This window comes from Barbus barbus (genome assembly GCF_936440315.1).
Source record: "Barbus barbus genome assembly, chromosome: 38".
Lineage (NCBI taxonomy): Eukaryota > Metazoa > Chordata > Actinopteri > Cypriniformes > Cyprinidae > Barbus > Barbus barbus.
In genome coordinates, this window is record NC_136716.1 from 14,151,100 (window position 1) to 14,168,176 (window position 17,077).

The 17,077-nt window shown below is 37.1% G+C and overlaps 1 protein-coding gene across 1 annotated transcript in view; it reads right to left on the bottom strand.

The window, feature by feature from the left end:
* Window positions 1-17,077, bottom strand: part of mpp7a (MAGUK p55 scaffold protein 7a) — a 180,258-nt gene that overhangs the window by 137,345 nt on the left and 25,836 nt on the right. The gene's annotated exons all lie outside the window — the stretch shown is intronic.

Here is a 17,077-nt window from a genome sequence, read left to right on the forward strand (position 1 = left end):
GACTGGATCATCCACAGACCTGTTTGCTCTGTAGGCAAACTGTAGGGGGTCCAGTAAGGGACCAGTGATGTCCTTCAGATAAGCCAAAACTAGTCTTTCAAATGATTTCATGGCTACAGACGTTAGGGCCACAGGTCTGTAGTCATTAAGTCCAGTAATTTTGGGTTTCTTTGGGACGGGGATGATGGTGGAGCGTTTGAAACATGAGGGGACTTCACACAGCTCCAGTGATCTGTTGAAGATCTGTGTGAAGATGGGGGCCAGCTGGTCAGCACAGATTTTCAGACAGGCTGGTGACTCACCGTCTGGGCCTGGTGCTTTCCTTCTGTTGTTCTTCCTGAAGACCTGGCACACATCTTCTTCGCTGATTTGAATTGTAGGTGTGGGGGAGAGGAGGGTTGCTGGAGGTGTTAATGGTTGTGTGGAGAGGTGTTCAGGGCAGGTGTGGGGTGATTTTTCAAAACGACAATAAAACTCGCTCAAGTCGTCTGCCAGGTGTTGATTCTCCAGAGTGCTGGGGGATGGTGTCTTGTAACTGGTGATATCCTTCATTCCTTTCCACACTGAAGCAGGATCCCTGGAAGAGAATTTGTTCCTTAACTTGTCAGAATAATTCATCTTTGCCACTCTGATCTCCTTTTCCAGTGTGTACTTGGCCTGTTTATACAATACTTTCTTTGGCTGACGGAGCTGTCGGAGTTTTGCAGTGAACCATGGTTTGTCATTGTTGTAGATTAGATGAGTCCTGTTAGGAATGCACTTATCCTCACAGAAACTGATATAAGATTTTACAGTCTCTGTGAGCTCGTCCAGATCGATGGCTTCAAAAACAGAGCAATCAGTGAGAGAGACAGGCTTGTAGATCCCGCTCTGTTTCATTAGTCCATCTTTTAACAGATCTTAATACAGGCTTTGCAGATTTAAGTTTCTGCCTGTAGGTCGGAATAAGATGAACCAAACAGTGATCAGAGAGTCCTAAAGCTGCTCGTGGAACAGAGTGATATGCGTCCTTTATTGTTGTGTAACAGTGATCCAATATATTACTGTCTATGGTGGGACATGTGATGTGCTGTCTGTATTTTGGCAGTTCACGGGAGAGATTTGCTTTATTAAAGTCCCCGAGAATGATTAAAACAGAGTCTGGGTGTTGTTGCTCACTCTCTGTGATCATATCAGCGAGTTTCTGTAAAGCTGTGCTCACGTGCGCTTGCGGTGGAATGTAGACACTCATGAGAATGAACGAGCAGAACTCCTGCGGCGAGTAGAACGGCTTGCAGTTAATGAAGAGCGTTTCTAGATCTGAACAGCACATCTTCTTTAACACAGTTACATCTGTACACCACCTCTCATTGATGTAAAAGCACGTCCCCCCGTCGCGCGATTTCCCCGTTGATTCTGTGTCCCGATCTGCTCTGATCAGCTGGTAATTAGGCAGATGTAGGACGCTGTCCAGTACGTCGCCATTTAGCCAGGTTTCCGTGAAACACAGAGCAGCAGAGTTAGAAAAATCCTTGTTTGTCTGGGAGAGGAGAAGAAGTTAGTCCGTTTTGTTGGGTAGAGAGCGGAGATTCGCCAGATGGATGCTAGGCAACGCCATTCGAAATCCGCGCTGACGAAGCTTCACGAGCGCTCCAGCTCTCTTCCCCCGCCTGCGCCTCCTGTATCATTTGACCAGAGCTACGGCTCCACCAACTACAATGTCCAGCAAAACGTCTGAAAAATCAAAATCAGGTAAAAGATTTTGTGGTGTGTTCTGCCGAATGTTCAGCAGGTCATCCCTGGTAAAACTGATCATATTTGAAAAACAAAAACAGTACAAACACTGGAGAGCAACGCACAATAGCTGCCATCAGCGGCGCCATCTTGGTTTATGCAAAACCATTGATGGTTGTGGCTTTAAAACTTTTATCTGGGTAAAATCTCTACAAGAACATCTCCAACTGAAATGAAAATAGGTGAAATAAGTAAAAAAGAAGCGAGTTCAGAAATGGAACCAGTAAAACAGACTTTGGGGCAATACTGCTAACTATCATAATAGTGCATAGAACATAACTTATTCTGTGGGACTTAAATGCCTGGTTTCACAAACAGGGTTTAGCTTAAGCCAGGACTAGGCCTTTCTTAAATTAAGATATTTAAGCAACTTTTACAAAAATGCCTTAGAACAAAACATTACAGGTGTGCATCTTGACACAGATCAATGATACTGACATATTTTAAGATATGTCAGAGCAAGATATTTTCAGTTGAGACAGCTCAAACGTGCATTTTAGTCTGGGACTAAATTAAGCCTTGTCTGTGAAACCAGGGGAAAGCCTCTTATATTAAAACAGCAGCAACTTGCAACCATTTAAGAGTATTTTAAGCTATTTTAAATGTATGGCACAAACTTAAATGATACATAAATGATACACTGCAACCCTCTGCACACCCTGGCAATAGAATCACCATTTGGTAATAATTTCCTTAAGCTTCCTTGTCATACTTTCTCATAAAACAATCCTGATAAAATAATACCACCACCACCAACAACATAAAACATGCTACTAACAACAACAAAAACAATAGAAAATGTGCTAAGGTCAAATGAGCTGCTGGGTTAATTATTATTTATCACGTTGTCTGTGTTTGCTAAAACTGATTTGCTGAAATCAAAACATGGACGGTAATAGGTGAACATTACCCAATGGGATTGCCATGTGCACAATATTCCTTCCCACTAGTGAAGGAACTGGCAATGGCTCCTACTTGTTCTTAAATGCTGGATAATTCTAAAACTGTCATGTTGACTGGAAAACATTTACATGTAGCGCATCAATTGTGGTAGGTAAAACTCTCGTTTATTCTTTCCTTGCATGTGCAAATATAAAGACGGAGTGATATATACTGTGAAAAATACACTGCGTTTCCCTTTCACACCAAGGACTTTAACTATGGCAGAGGAATGATATCCCTGGATCACTTCCAGAATAATTTTTTTAATCCTACTGATGAATGATGAAAACATTGACAGCAATCAGAATCCATCCTGCTTTAAAGAGCTTCCGCATTTTTAAAAGAGGAAAACTGCAGTGCATGCTTATAATAAACAGAACGTTGTTGTGCGTTGGCATGGATGCTGTTGTTTTAATTACTTTTACAGTTATCGTTCTTGGTGTAAACAGGCCTTAATGCTAACAAATCATGCCTTTTTTGCCTGTGCCATTGTCACCTGAGACTTGAGTACTAGAGTGTCCTGAAATTACCTCAGCACCCATGAGGCACCTCGAGATCGATTTCCTGTGTTTGTGTGGCTGCATGTATTAATGACTGTAGCACTCCATAAAGAGCCCTGATGAGATTAAACCCTGTGAACGGATGTCCGACTGGGGAAACCCTGCCAGGCCTTTCCCTTGTCCTTTCCACAAACCAGGGTCGCCATCACAATCAGCTGAAAGAATCCTTTCCCTAACAAAAGGTAAACAATCAAATTTAAGGTCATTAACATTCCAGGTGAAGTCACAGTTTAGTTTAATAACTCATTAGGCCAGAAACCAAAGAATTACAACTCTCAACACAGCCAGTGTGGGACGTGTGAAGTTGACCAGGACACAAAAATCAGGAACAATTTACAAAATAAAACATCATGCCTAGGCAGTGTGTAATAACACTTAAAGTCTCTCAGAACAATGGATCGTTTATGATCTGGAATTATCCTGGAAGATTCACAAAAAGAAACTTAAATAGCTGCCAAAGACTAATCCAAGTCCGTCCAGACTGATCCAATTAGCCCTGCTCTCTCTAAGACCAGGAGTAGAATTAGCAGGATCAGTTAGTAAGGTGCTTACCAGGAAGTAATAAGCAGCTGAATGCTCTTCCCATGCTTACATCAGCAATAGCCAAAACATGCCAACAGACATAAAGGGATTAGACTCCGGCCTGTTTTAGGACATGTCCTGTGTCCAAATGTGTCTGTCTCTGCTAAATAGAGGGTGAAAATAGTTGACGCTGTAGGTCACTACAATAATCAAGTTTCCATTCAGTTTTTGCTCTGTTGTGTTATCGACAAAGAGAATATGGGTTAAAAAAAAAAAACAAATTTGCCGTCTATAGCCTGTTTCCATCCAACTGGGCTTTTACCGATAAAATGGTGCACGTGATGACATCATCCCTAAAAAAAATAATAACTGTTGCATAAGTTTGTCTATCGCAAAAAAAAGAAAGAAAAAAAAAAAAAGAAAATGGCCCTTGAGCTGTTTCCATACATAATTTCTCCTATTGCGTAAATTATAGGCTATAGGCTAGTAGCCTGTTCTTCATCCATTTGAAACAAAACAGCCTATTATTAAATTGTATAGGTCTACATAAAATTAATTTTATTAACAAGTTTTTTTTATAGGCTACTTGATAATCAAGCAATAATCATAAACCAGTGCAGTTGTATTATTTTTCCGATTAACGTTTATAGGAAATAGGAATGTTCATTTTGCTTATTTTATTTCTCCTAACCGACGGTCGTTAAGCCATATTAACCATTAAACCGACAAGATTGTTAAATTACAATTAAATTAAAATTGATAGGTGGCTGTGACCCATTAAAAATACCTAAAGTTTATTTTCCAGGGATTCATTTTATACACGCAAAAAGCAGCATAAACAACATGAACGTGAGGACTCACATGCATCTGCAGCGTTTCTGCGAACGGAGAAAAACAAGCTATTATATATATATATATATATATATATATATATATATATATATATATATATATATATATATATATATATATATATATATATATATATATATATATATATATATATATATATATATATACATACATACATACATACATACATACATACATATACACACACACACACACACACACACATACATACATGCATATACACACACACATAATAAAAAAAGAAATAGGCCCATATGCAAAATATATTTCTAAATAATTAATTAAAATGAAAAAAAAATTAAATAAAAAAAATAAAAAAATCTGTACAACAATTAGCCTATATAAAGAATTTCGGTCACTCTTTAGAAAACGTCATCCTGTTTGTTTCCTTTATTTCACAAAAGCACATGTTTTGTTTTTATTGTGAATGTACACAAAATAAATATTTTGAATAGTTTTGAATAATGTCTTACTCTTATGGCCACAAATGAAGGAGTTGGCTATTGTAAGTTGTTTCCACTTTATAAGAAAAAAAAAAAAAATAATAATAATTTGTAAAAATCAATCAAGTGATTGTGCTGGCGCCTCACGCGTGCAGTTAAGCATAGCCTACTGACTCGACAATGCAGCTTGTTTCACTGTCATAATAAAATACAGTCAGCCAAACATGCCAATTTATTTCCCCTCACTCCACTACAAATCCTTTAAATTTAAATGGTAGAAAGAACTCAGAACAAAACAAGAATAAAAATATAAGAAGCTAACAAGCCAAAACGAACTTAAACTTTTGTACTTCGTGTTCCAATATCAACGTAAAACAAAATGTGCTCGGCGTAATATCACAGGGGTATGGTGGTCAAGCTGAAATGCACGGACTGCAGGCTATTTAAACTGAACAGTGCACTGTAAAAAAATAAATAAAGTAAACGTAGGCTAGCCTACTAAAGGAACATCAAATTAAGATAAGTATGTTTGAGAGGTAACTCGTCTTTTTCTTATTATGTATAAAATAATTTTAGATGCAATTTAATGCGCTTTGGAACTACAGGGAAACGGTGCTTTAACGTGAGCAACACCATGAACAAGGACGCTGCCAATAGGCTAATTCTTTTTTTTTTTATTATGCAAACAAACTATTTACTATTTACAGGTGACAAATCAGATACAGAGTAACCAGGGTCAACAAAACATGCATGACAGCCAACATGGTTTGTGCGAGTATGAGTGTGTGTGTGTGTGTGAGACTGGGTTTGGAAGTATAACTAAACAAAATAAAAAATTAAATAAATTAGGCTATATAGGCTAATTCTGTCATGTGACACCACATTTATTTGCGTTAAAGCCCCTTTTCTCGACAAAAAGGGGTTCCAAACAAATTTGTGCAACATTTGAAGTATCGATATGGAATTTATGCGCTAAAGTTAAACGGAAAAAGATTGTCGACACACGAAAAATTTTAGCGATAATTGGCATTTCAATCAGCTATATCGTAAAGATTTTCAAGCACTAAATATATTTTTTCACAAAAAAATCCTTGGATGGAAACCTGGTTAATGACATGAGGATGTAGTACATCTGGGTTGATTTCATACTATATAGAACATAACTTTTGTTTAACAGTCATGAAGTTGGTTCCTCATCAAATGTAGTAGTCACTCCGTATGTAATTTAGTTAGAATGTCAGAACAAAATCCTAATTCCAGCCAATCAGAATCCTTCTTACTTCAAAGAGCTTAAAGCTGCTGTACGTAACTTTTGCCCCTTTGTCGCCATCTCTGTTTGAAAACCTGGAATTGCAGTTTCTTGCGGCATTATCTTCCGTGCTTGGGGTTGCAATCCGGTGTTCCGGCAAGGCTCCAGCGCAGATGAATCTAATGTTTTGAGGTGAATGTGTAGCTGTCAGTCACTGACATAGCTGTGGATATTTACTGTACTTCGCAATCACAGATTCTAGCCAATGACTTGGAATATATGACCCAAATAAGAATTTTCACCATATATTGCCATCAGGACAAGTAACAAGTCCGCCACGTTTGTTCTGCCCAACTGAGGAAAAAAGCATTACAATAAATCGCGCTACCAATGGGGATTTAATCTAAAGATCAGTTAGCTCATATCACATCTAACTGAGTGTAAAGTATTATCATTGTTATAGTTTCTCAAATTATTAATGTTAACAACATCAGCATTGCGTGACTGAATTTAGTGTGTATTAGCGTGTAGATTTCAATTTATGTACAGTAATAATTGTCATCCCATTCAAATTTCATATTAAGAAAATCTTTTAACCCAAAAAGCAAACTATGCTTCCTTCCAACCGGTTTTCTTTAAAATATAAATCTTGTGTAATCCCAGGCTATCTGTAATCAGAAGCACATTTAAAACTGGAATATAATTTAATTTCAATTTCATTCACGTGTTTCATAAGCACTAGGGTTGGGTACCGTTCACATCTGAACCGGTATGGTACTGGTATCGGTACCCAACGGTACCTTTTTTTCAGTACTTTACTCTGTATAATAACAAAAACATTTCAGTGAAAAAATAAGTCCAAAACTCTCAATTTCAACATTTTGAACAATAGGGCCATTTTGAACAAATTTGTGTGTTTTATTTTTTCTGATAATCAAATGAAGGCATGAAACATTTATTTTTAAAGCAAATGAAAATGAAACCCTTTTATTTTTGGGCAAACAAACAAAGGTTTACTGTTAAAATTAATACATGGTAGAAAAATTGTGAATATTCCTTTTTTTATAATAATTGTATTTTTTCTACAATTAAGTGGTTAATGCAGTTGTAATAATTATTTGTATTAAATTTTTTTACTTAAATTTGACAGTAAAAAGAATAAAGACGTACATTATACTGTACAAAAGTAATACAAGAGTAATATATTTGTTACATGTTAAACCGCACTTTTATTTTGACAGCTTGCCGTGAAGTTTGTGTATACAGTTGCTGCGTCCCAATTCGCATACTATCCATCCTAAATATTATTCGAAAATAGAATTAGTATGTCCCAAATCATTGTATGTTTAAAAAAGTATGCCAAAGATTCCCGGATGGTCTACTACTTCCGATTAGAATTCGAAGTGCAGATCGATGCACACTCCAACGGCTAATATTGCCCACATTGCACTGTGGACGAGGATTCGATTAGAACTACAAACATGCATAAAGAGTGTTAAACTACAAACATGGCGTATATGCATGACCGACAGGCAGGTAGAAAAGGGGATTTTAGTGATAATGTCTAAGATGAAAAATATTTATTTAAATGTTATCCACGTTATATTTTATGTGCAGCAACACTGTGAACTTTTATAAATGATACGTTTGGTCATTAACTTTGAAATGCATCATTATGCAAATACATGAGCAGAGTTCTCGGCATGAAAGACCCGCGATGTGCTTCTTTATTTCTCTCCAATACGGTAGGAAACCAAATGAAATGAAATGTGGATGATGTTTACTGTGACAAGATGATTGACAGGGCGGTTTAAACAGTTATAGGATGCACGTAACGAAGCAACAGAGCGTCCGTTAAAGCAGCAGCTATGACAAAGTAGTATGTCCCAAAGCTTGCCTACTATTCTGCTACATACTCAAAAGTATGTACTTTTTCTTTACAAAAAGAGTATATACTTTTAGGGCGTAGTATAAGTAGGCGAATTGGGACGCAGAAAGTGTGATATGATGCTAGTTTTCTCAAATGAAACTGTAAAATTCTCATGAAGTGACTCTCACTGCCTGTAAGATCATGTCGTCATGTAGTGAGATGCAGAGGCCGAAAATCACCGCAAGTTCACGTGTGCTTCTGTATTTGTGAAGTAAACAAAACAGAGTCTCCGCCATTCAAACATACCGAGGCTAACGAAACATGCAGGATTCATATTTAAACAGTCTTTTTGCGTTTTAATATTCACATACACTAGTTCATATCGCGATTCGAAATTAGTGACAGACCTTCTTTTATTCATCCAAAATTGGCATTGGCATTCCGCGCTATAGAGTAAATTCCGTTTTTATTAAATGGACTCCGCCATCCTGTCCACGTTTTTGCGGAAACCATATGACCTTAGAAATGCAAGCACACTTCAGAACGTTTAATTATTCTAGCTGCTGTGAGAAAAGACTACTAGCTGGGACAACTTCTTTATGTTTACAGACCTGACTTTCGAATTTCCAGCGAAAACCTACCCATACCACTCTAATTAGAAAACATTATAAGCTAACCGTTGTGAATCGGGCTAAAGTAAGGTGATCGTTTTGAACACTGGCTGATTATGTACTCTCTCAAATATTGATTTCGGATACACGAAAAAAAAAACAAAAAAAACAAAACTTGAATCTTGAATCTTTTAACCAAAAAAAAGTCATGAACTGCAGCTTTAAGCACTTAAGGTAACCATAGTAAAAAACCTTATTCTGATGGTGCACTGCCTTCTAATAAGGCAAGAGTCTTCGGTTTCTTAGCCATGTTTCCCAGAAACATCTGTTCTGGAGTGTTAGTTTGGCTAGCGGTATGAAATTCTGTGAAGAAAGTGGATTGCTTTAAGGAAGCAAAAAAATGTAAGTATCCACTGTAATTCCACTCACCTAACTGCTGAGGTACTCCAAAGTCGCAAAAATACACACATGCAGTTGTTTTAAAGCAGCAGATGAAGTAACTGCAGCATGCAATTACACAGGATGTTATCATAGATTGGCGTGCACGCTAATACAGTTATAGGTTAGTTATCATTCTTGGTGCGAACGGGCCTTAGAGCAGGGCTTTGGTTTGTAAGGAACCTGAATAGCAGGGGCACACACATACTTGTTCGCCATCCACATTAACTCCTATAACCCTTTCTAGTTTTTATAATACAATAGAGTCCCTTTGTCTGAGATGCATAAAAGGAGAGCATATTTTTGCAAGCACCTGGCAAGAGTGAACCAGAAACATTACCATAAAAACAAGTGAACTAGAAAGGGCATGACAACAAATCATGTGATTCACTCACACACAATGGTTGAATCTTTCAGAATAGAAATAAAAAGATTAAAAAAAAAAAAAAAAAGTGCACATTTCCAGTCACAGTCAAGCCTTTATATTAAAATTAATCCTATAATGTTTGTCAGTCACAAACGTGTACAAACACACCTGCAAACTATTAGGCATAAATGTTTACTTTAAAACATCAAATTTCTCTGAAAAGCTCAGTAAACAAACAAACAACTTTACTCATTCAAATCCTAAACCGTATTCAAATGCATAACCAGACAACCATTAGTGGGCATGTGTCCAGTATTTCCAACCATGATGTTTTCTGCAGTTTGAATTATAATAGCAACATTAGTAAAAAAAAAAAATCTATTTATGTTTATTTGTAGACATGAAAAGTCATAATGCTGTACTCCGTTTATGATAACACAAAAAAAAAAAAAAAAGAAAAAAAACGTATCCACAAATAAGCGGGCATCATGCAAACTAATCTAAAGAGTCCAGCTGATAAAAAAAAAAAAGTTGTGCTAAAGAATTAAATAATCTGGAAAGTATGATTAAATAAACAACTAAATGCCTGTTTAACAAAGTAACTGTAGTGCCTGGAGTAAACTGCTCTATTCATATGGTTTCATTTTATGATGCCTTTATAACTTTCTTTGGATCTTTTAAAGGGATCATCAGACACCCATTTTCCACAAGTTGATATGATTCTTTAGGGCAGGGCTATTCAATTACAAATTCAGTTGGGCCAGATTTTCAAACCAAGAAGGTTAGCTGGGCCAGTTATTTCAGCGGCGAAGCAACGCGTAATGACACATTTTAAAACCAACACAAACAAATTTATTGAATACATGTAAGGTTTATTCATTGTTTCTCTTTTAACTTGTCAGTTTGCACATCAAAAGGTGCATAAAAGTACAATAAAAGAGTTAACTGAACAGAATCTGAGGTAGCCCCTACTTTTTCCACTTACATAAAAAAAAAACAAACAAAAAAAAAAACACTGACCTAGGCACCTCTTGCCTAGGCCTACTACCTAGGCTACATCTGACCTATGTGATCACAAAGTGCATAAAACAAAAGTGCACAGTAGTAGATAATAACATTAAGTTTCCTTTTGAAACAAAATAAACATCTTGCTCACATTTGACCCAGGAACATCTGAAAGTGCATAAAATAAAAAGTGCACAGTATTCACGACTAGGCTATAACTAACACATGAATACAAGGTGGACTACTGCACATATTGAGGGAACATATTTTAAAAATCACCACATTTGTGGTTAGTAGGGATGGGTACCGAAACTCGGTATTAAATCGGTCTCGGGGCTAAATTATGAAAGACCGGAGTATCGATAAGCTCTGACGTTATCGGTACTTCTGTCGGTATTGGAGAAATTAAGAAAACACACATACATTTATTGTTTCTCTCTTTCTCTACATATATATCTATATCTCTCTATATATCTATATATATATCTCTCTATATATCTATATATATATCTATATATATATCTATATATATATATATATATATCTATATATATATCTATATATCTATATCTATATCTATATCTATATCTATATATATATATATATATATATATATAGCCAGCTGTTTTTATGTGCAATAATATTCAAACATTTGTCTATGATGCATTTTTGCTATGCGCAATTCAGAAGCCAGATCGCGCTCACGCGGAGCTTCAGCACACGCAACATGAAAGTCCTGTTTAATTATGATAGAAGAGAGAACCAACTATTCAAACATCTGCTCACACTTTAGGCCTGTGGCTGTTATATTAAGCTAAGTATTTTTTTTTTTTTTTCGATTTTGGCTTCCAAGGATTATAGCCGCATTTCTTCTAGCACAACTCCCTTCCCTTCATAGCGGCGCGGATTCGTTCCTCCGAATCAAAACTTAACATCTGAATCAGCTCAATCAGTGATTGTTATAAAATGCCGTCTTTACTGTTGCTACATTGCAGGACATATTTGATAGTAAAACGTTGAAAGTACAATCTGCTGTTCCCCAGGCTGAAATGTGTGTGCGCGCGTGTGCCTGCGCGGCGGCGTGCTCCAAAACGGACAAGCACACTTTGAGCTTCGGGCGCGTCGAAATAACACACAAAAATATGCCAAAAAATACACACACAATGTGTCAAAATGGCCGGTTATGAGAGTCTTCACTTTTATGTTTTAAGTGGACGAGAACAGTTGGGAGAAAATCCGATGCGTGTCAGTATATTGTCTTAAAGTGTCAGACTGGAGCTTGAGCCATCAATGTTAATCAAAGAACAAAATGCAAAGAGAAAATCACTCACAGCTCTTAATCTGAACAACATTATAGCTTTAATAAGCATAAATCTATCAGTACATACAGTGAAAACTATGCAGTGCTCATTTACATTTGATTACTTTTGTAACTATTACTTACCTGAACATTAATATTAGTAGACCTTCATGGAAAAATGAAAGCACTTTATTTCATTTCGTTTGTGTGTTTGTTTTATTGTATTTGTCAGTTTGTTTTACTTTGTTTCTTTGTTCATGTTGTTACTGTATCTTATCTTATGTATATAAAACACTAAAAATACCTGCACACTGGTGCATTTAAAAATTGATGAAGTGCAGGCATTTTTAGTGTTTTATATACATAAGATAAGATACTGTAAGAATATGAACAAAGAAACAAAGTAAAACAAAAAGTACCGATAAGAATACCGTTAAAGTACCGGATCGATAAGCAGTATCGATAAGAGTAGTAATACTGTTAAAACCTTAACGATACCCATCCCTAGTGGTTAGGCATGCCTTTGTTACACATCCAACATTATATTGATGTAGGCTACAGTTACCCAGCTGATTTAGTGGTAGAAGTGACATTTTTTGTTTTGAACGAGAGCATTGACTTTAGGCACGTAAGTTGTCAATGCAATCCGAAGGCATTGGTGGAAAGTACAGTCAGTCAGGGAGCTCTTTATGAAGTTCATGTGTGAAAAACTTGACTCACATGTGTATGTTGATCCAAACGTGACCACAGACGATCGCTACTTTCTTAATGTTAGGGAACTGATGTACGTTGACATCAGTCCAAATCATTGTAGGCCTGTTAGTGCAAAGCTCCTGTGCCATGGTTACAGATGACTGCATGTCAACAAGTTCGAGTGTGAATTTCCCCTCGTCAATGGAAGGAATCACTTGCTTTGCTCTGGCAGATAAGTCCCCTTCTATTGCAACAGTGAACGGGTCTCTGACAAAAATGGCCACCTCTGAGGGCAGAACAAGTCCATCCAATCGACCAGCAAAGTTCATTTTCAGCCTCGCAATGAAATCTGTCATCACATCCGTGATTTGTGCGGGGGATGAGATGAATTTGCAGAGTGTCGGAAAATGCAGCATTCGGCCTGTGCTCAAATCAGTTGCGAAAAGGTCCAGTTTAACTGGGAATGCGCGCATCTGTTCCACAAGGTCGATGACAGTTTTGTCTCTGCCTTGTAGTGCCAAATTGAAATCATTCAGGTGTTTGAATATGACGCTCAGAAAGCAGGCATCGGCCATGAAGTTGTCGTCCAGTATCTGGGGTCGACAATATAATTGGCCCGGTGGCCTGGACGTACTTTTAAAACCGTCAGGGCCACCAGATCACTCCAACCACTAGCCCGGTGGGGCCAGTAAAAATAATGCCTCGATTAAAAAAAAAAAAAAGAGTCTAATTTCACATTAATTACCTGTGGTTCTGTGTTTTGATTTCTGTTTAATCGTCTCGGTAACCACCGCTAACACGTTACGTGATCCCGACAGCCTTACACTCCGTCTGCACCGCCTTGCTCGCTCCCGCGGTTACGCGCGCAAACTGCACACTGCTGCTCAGCACCTACCTATAGCTACTATTAAGCTAGGCTACATGTTTCTGAAACCCACATCACCCGGCCAAACGCCGGGTAAAAAAAAGAGAAGGCAAGGAAGAGAAAATCACCAGAGGAATTGAGGGAAATCGAAAGGGAATACGAAAAGAAAAGGCAGAGAAAGTTTCAGCCCCAGTGGCGAGACCGCTGGAATTGGCTGGGCTTAGGGTGTGCGATATGACGATTTTTGATCGTGGACGATAAAAATGTCTCCACGATCTGCTTTTGAAGAAATATGGTAGTATCGTGCTACAGCACACATTCTGTCAAATACAGTTCTGGCTCCTCCGTCTCTATATACTGTACAACACGACATACAGCAGTAGAGTTACTCTGACAGGACACTGCACTTATTCGCGATCGCAAAAGTACATTATTTGCACACAAGCCTTGTTGGTTAAATGTTTAATTCGCGCGCTGGTCTGCGCTTTTTCTGAGCACATACACCTGAAGCACGCGCGCTAAAAAGCCTGTCTAACAGCTCCTGATTACTCAACTAACTTATTTTTTGCGCTAATACTGTCAAAACACACAAGGTTTACATACAGACTCAGTTGGTTATCTCTAAAATGAAAGTAAATAGTTAAGAGAGAAACGGATGCGTGCCTGTATATTAGATGCGTGCAGCTCTTAAAGGGACAGGACACTAAACATGCTGTCGACTGTCATTAAAGGGATAGTTCACCCTAAAATTTAATTTCTGTCATTATTTACTCACTCACATGTTGTCCCAAACCTCTATTAATTTCTTGTGCTGAACCCAAAATAAGATATTTTGAAGAATGAGGGTAACCAAACAGTTGCTGGTCTACATTGACTTTGATAGCAGGAAAGAAAAATCCCATGGAAGTCACTGAGGACCAGCAACTGTTTGGTTTTCCACCTTCTTCAAAATAGCATTTATGTTCAGCAGAAGAAAGAAATTCATTCAGGTTTAAAACAACTTGAGTAAATGATGGTATAAAAATAAAACGTTATGACAGAATTGACAGACAGATGACAGAATATTTATTTTTGGAGGAACTATTCATTTAACGTTAACAAAACACAGAGAAAAATCACTCACTATTCTTGACTGAAAAACTTTAATACAGCTGCTTTAGGAATCAGTCTATCTAGTGTTTTATTTTTATATTTGTTCATTCAATTTCATTGAATGCTCTGCTAAATACACCTATTGTACCTGAAAATAAAGCACTGTTTATTTTATTTGTATATTATGTGTATTTGTAATTTGTATCTTTGTTCTTATTAAAAAATAAGAAAGATAGAATGATGACAAAGATTTTTATCTTCGCCCACTTTGGCCTAAATATCTGTCATGTCTTTTTTTTTGTTACCTTGAAAGGCTTTGTCTTTTGGCTGTAATGCTCAGACAACTTGTAAAACCAACATGACAAAGAATCGTCATAAAATCGTGAATCGTGATATTTCTAAAAAAAAAATTTTTCCCATATCGCCCACCCCTAGCTGGGCTACGATCAAGAAAAAAAAAAAAGAGGTTTACTGTGAGCTCTGCAGATCAATGCCCACATATGCAGACAAGTAAGTTAGAGAAAAGTTAACGTGTATGAAACCTATGGTATGAACATAATATAATGAGTTGCTGTGTGACTACGGAGAATGAATCCTATGCAATAGGTTTATTTGCACTTGTTTCATGTTTTTGCACAGTTTTGCTGCACTTTGCACTAAACCTACCTTAAAAAAAAAAAAAAATGTTATTCATGTTGTTCAAGCAAACTGTTCTTTTTCGTGATTATTGGGATCAATACCTGACGCATTGACCTGGGCCAGTGAACTTCAAATTTCCCTTCTTGTCTACCCCTGAGTATGCGACTCAAGTGCGTTTCTGCCTTTTTTTGCTTGCTGCTGGGTCGATTGAAAACTCTAGGTCGATTGACCCAAACCTTGCTTACTTGAGGTATGTTGGTTCCAAAAACGCGTCCGGTATTAAGTTCATTCAACCCAGAGTAGAGCCCTGCACGGGCCTAAAATTTAGGCCCTAGCCCGGCCCTGGCCCGAGACACTCAGGCCCTAGCCCGGCCCACGCCCGACAGCTTATAAGAATTACCGGCCCGAGTCCGACCCCATCTTTTTTTTCCCCCTTCTAAAACAGTTTATACAAAACTGAACTATTTTAATAGCTGAAACCGTAGTGTGTAATGGAAAAATTATTATATTTCGTTTTGTTTTTTTATTAAGTTAATTTAGAAAAACGTTTGGAGCACTTTTGTTCGTTAAATAGCCTATAAGTTTTTGTTTTTTTAAAGTAAAGACCAAGCGGCCAGCTGCATGAGCTGATCATAGCCTATGTTTGATCAATTTAGCCTTCTCATATCATCACGACATGTCTAAAATAAAATCTATAGATATACTAAAACAGGTCAAGCATACAACAATGTTTAAACGTTAAACCTGCGCTATAATAATAATAATAATAATAAGTGCTAGCGCATATTTTTTATATATATATATATATATATATATATATATATATATATATATATATATATATATTTTTTTTTTTTTATAAAAAAAAGGTAAGAGTAATACATCATTCAGAACTGTAAAGGGTCTACTTGTATTTGTGTGCACTCACAATACCAACAGAAGGTAGTTCTGTTATAAAACAAAGAAAACAAACATGATGCGCTTTCTGCCGTCTTGAACAGGAGCGCTTCACAAAAATGAACCGAAGCTGAGCGAATACATGCCTCACAGACATGATAAATATCTATAGAAAGCTTTTAATTACCACTTAACGAAATAAATGAAAACAAAAACTATTTTATTATAATCTTAATCAATAAAGATAATCAATAAACATGCATTTCTCTCTAAAGGAGCGTCTAATGAGGAGACGGCGAGTCAGGATCAGCAACTTCATCCTTGCGACTAACGAAAATATTAGTTTATTAGTAAATAATTCAAATATCTCCTTACTATTTCCCGCAGACACATTCATGGTTATGTTTGCTGGGGTTTTTCAGCAAGCTTTAGCCTATTGCGTGCATTTGAACGCAGAACTATTCAGCTGCTGCGGGACACTAAACATCATCGAGCTGCTCTCAGTCGCGGCAGCACGGTCTCGTGTTGTTTCCACCAGTGCGGCAATTTTTTTTTCCATCGTTGATCAATAGATGTCTACAATATAAAAATAAGGAGAAACCCAAAACAGGCCCGATGCCCGGCCCGCGTCTGAACTATGACGTGGAAATTGGCCAAAGAGAGAGAGAGAGATACACACACGCATACAAAATGCACAGCATAAATGAGTACACCCCCTCTAAAACTTAAATTCAGCAATTACTCTTTACTTAGATGACATGTTAGGGTTCTTTGGAGATATAATGTTGAAACAAGCCTGCTTGATCAATTACCAAAGTAGTATGTCAAAATGATTCAGCAAAATAAGATTCTTATCAAAGTGATAAAATGTTATGCTGCAAAAATGAGTACATCCTCCTGAAAGTTACTAAATGAAATTTATTTTTTAAACTTGAGGG